Below are 2661 nucleotides of genomic sequence, written 5' to 3' on the forward strand. Positions count from 1 at the left end.
CTGAACCCCAGTAAGAGGATTAGCTTGTAAGGATGTTACGATACTTCTTAGATCTTCACTCTTTTGAAGTTCTCTTTGGCTGAGCAGAAATATTTTAATTAGTTATAAGTCTTTTTGTTAATATTTGCTTCAATTTTCTATTTTTTAGGGTCATAGATGAAATAAAAATATTCTACCAATATCTTGTATCTTATGCTTTTGTATAGTAATTTCAGAGTTTCAGGTATTACTTTAAAGTTCTGAAACATTTTGAGTTGGTTTTTATACAGGTGTGAGGTAGGGGTCAAACGTTCTTCTTCCATATGAAGAGATACAAGTTTCCCAGGCCTCCTTTTAAAAGAGGATCCCCTCCCCTAGTGAGTGCTTTGGGGGCATGTATCAAGAATCTGTTAGCTGCAAATATGTAGGTTTTTATGGGTTCTTGATTATTTCCAATAGTCTTTCTATGTTTTCATATTTATCTTTTGTTTACCAATAATGTATGTTTGCATCTGTTTTCATGCCAAATTTAGCTTGGTTTTGCATTTATGGCTGTCGGGAATGTCTTGAAATCAAGTATTTTGATCCCTCTCGCTTTCCTTTTTGATCATAAATACTTTAGCTATTTGGAGTCTCACACACTTCATTAAAATTTAAGATTGTTTATTGATTCTATTACAATATCATTGACATTATGATAGGTATTGTACTGAATCTATATGCCATTATGCACAATATAGATTACTTACATATTTGTTTTATTTCTATGTTTTACTTTTAGACATTTTATTAGCATGTATTAATTGTTCAAAATAATGTGCCATCATGTTTTCACACACGCCTATAATACAATTGAATCTGTTCACTCCCATTGCCCCTTGTAGTCATGCACAACCCATTTGTCCCCTTTTGCTTTCCAAATGTTTCCCCGTTTGAAAAATTCTAGATTCTCTGTATGAAAGAAAACATGATGTTTGCCTCTCTGACTTTGGCCTATTGTCTTTAATGTCATGATTTATTATTTACTTATTTGAGCGACCAAGAGAGGGAAAGTGGCAGACTGAGAGAGAGAATGGGTGCACCAGGGCCTCCAGCCACCATAATCAAACACCAGATGCATGTGCCACCTTGTGTACCTGGCTTACGTGGGTCCTGGGGAATCAAGCCTGGGTCCTTTGGCTTTGTAGGCAAATGCCTCTACCCCTAAGCCATCCCACCAGCCCCTGCTTTGCAGTCTTATCCATTTGCTTGAAAATTACATATTTTCATTCATTATAAACTGAGTAAAACTCAAGTGTGTACATATACTGTTTTCTTTATCTAATCACCTGTTAAGGGGGAACCTAGGCTGATTCCCACAGCATAGCTGTTGTGAGCAGTGCCTCCATAAACACAGGTGTGTGGGAATCTACATCATTCTGACTGATTCTTCTAGGCAGATATCCAAGAATAGTATAAATGGAACATACGGTAGTTCTATTTTCAGTATTTAGTATTTAGGAACCTCCATACTGATTTCCATAGTAGGCAAACTAATATACATCCCCATCCTCAGTGTGACATTGTCTTTTTTCCTGTTGTACCCTTACCAGTGTTTTTTGTTTGTTTTCTTGGTAATAGCCTCTGAAAGTGATGAGATGATATCTCACATTAATCAACCTGTCAATATTTTTCCATCTTCCTCAGTTCTTTAAGTGTACTGGCACTTTCATTCCTTATATAGGTATACCACTTCCTTAGTAAAGTTTAATCCTAATTGTTTTATATTTTTTTCTGACTGTTTGAATGAGAAAGGTTTCATGATCTCTTGTTCACACCTTCAGTTTTGCTATATGTAAAAGCTACTAATCTCTTAACGCTGATCCTGTAGCCTGCTGCTCTGCTGACTTCATCAGTTCTAATAACATTCTCATGGAGTTTTCAAGTTATTCTATCTTTAGATTCATGTCATTTACAAGTAGGGAAAATTAACTCTTTACCTACATGTTTTCCATTTGTTTATTTCTCTTTATTTTGTTTTGGATTTCACAAGATATTTTATTGGGAAGAGGCTCAGAAACCTGGAATAGCAACATATCAGAAGAAACAGCAAATTCACCTGGCAGGGAGTTCACCATGATCACGAAGATGTCCTTCCAAGGCGAGATTATCCATTGCACTCAGGATGTGCTGACCCCTGCTACTTCCCTAAATGAGGGAAAGGGAAACTCGACTGAATAATTTATGTAATGGGGGACTGTGCTCACACTCTCCTAAAAGAAAAAAATAAAACCTAACTAACAAACTAGAAAATAATATAAAGAGAAGGAACAACAGCAGGGGCTCTGCTCTGCAGACACAATGAGTCTGTCTAGTTCTGCAGTGGTTCACACTGTCCGCACACTGACTGATGATCGGCATAGAAACTCAGGAGAGTTTCCAGTGTTGGAACAGTTGTGAATGAAGTCAAAATTTTATCAAAATTAATGTCCCAGGACATATCTTCAGTAGAAAAAAGTGTGAAAGATATGCATTCCCTACCTCTATGTCATAATGTGACAAAAGAAATATGGAAAAACATCATTCCTCTTAAAGATAATGAACGTCAGGTAATAGTAAATGTAATCACTTTGAAAGAAGTTCCTTCTTAAAAATTAAAAACAGTCATCATAAAAATTATTTTTTAGCCAGGCATGGTGGTGC

The 2661-nt window shown here is 36.1% G+C and overlaps 1 non-coding gene across 1 annotated transcript; it reads left to right on the plus strand.

Moving 5' to 3' along the window:
- The first annotated feature begins 2069 nt into the window (after positions 1-2069).
- LOC123456177 lies at positions 2070-2234 on the plus strand. The gene has a single exon (XR_006634390.1). It is a non-coding gene; the product is annotated as a U1 spliceosomal RNA (small nuclear RNA).
- Positions 2235-2661: the final 427 nt, after the last annotated feature.

This window comes from Jaculus jaculus, chromosome 19, assembly GCF_020740685.1.
Source record: "Jaculus jaculus isolate mJacJac1 chromosome 19, mJacJac1.mat.Y.cur, whole genome shotgun sequence".
Lineage (NCBI taxonomy): Eukaryota > Metazoa > Chordata > Mammalia > Rodentia > Dipodidae > Jaculus > Jaculus jaculus.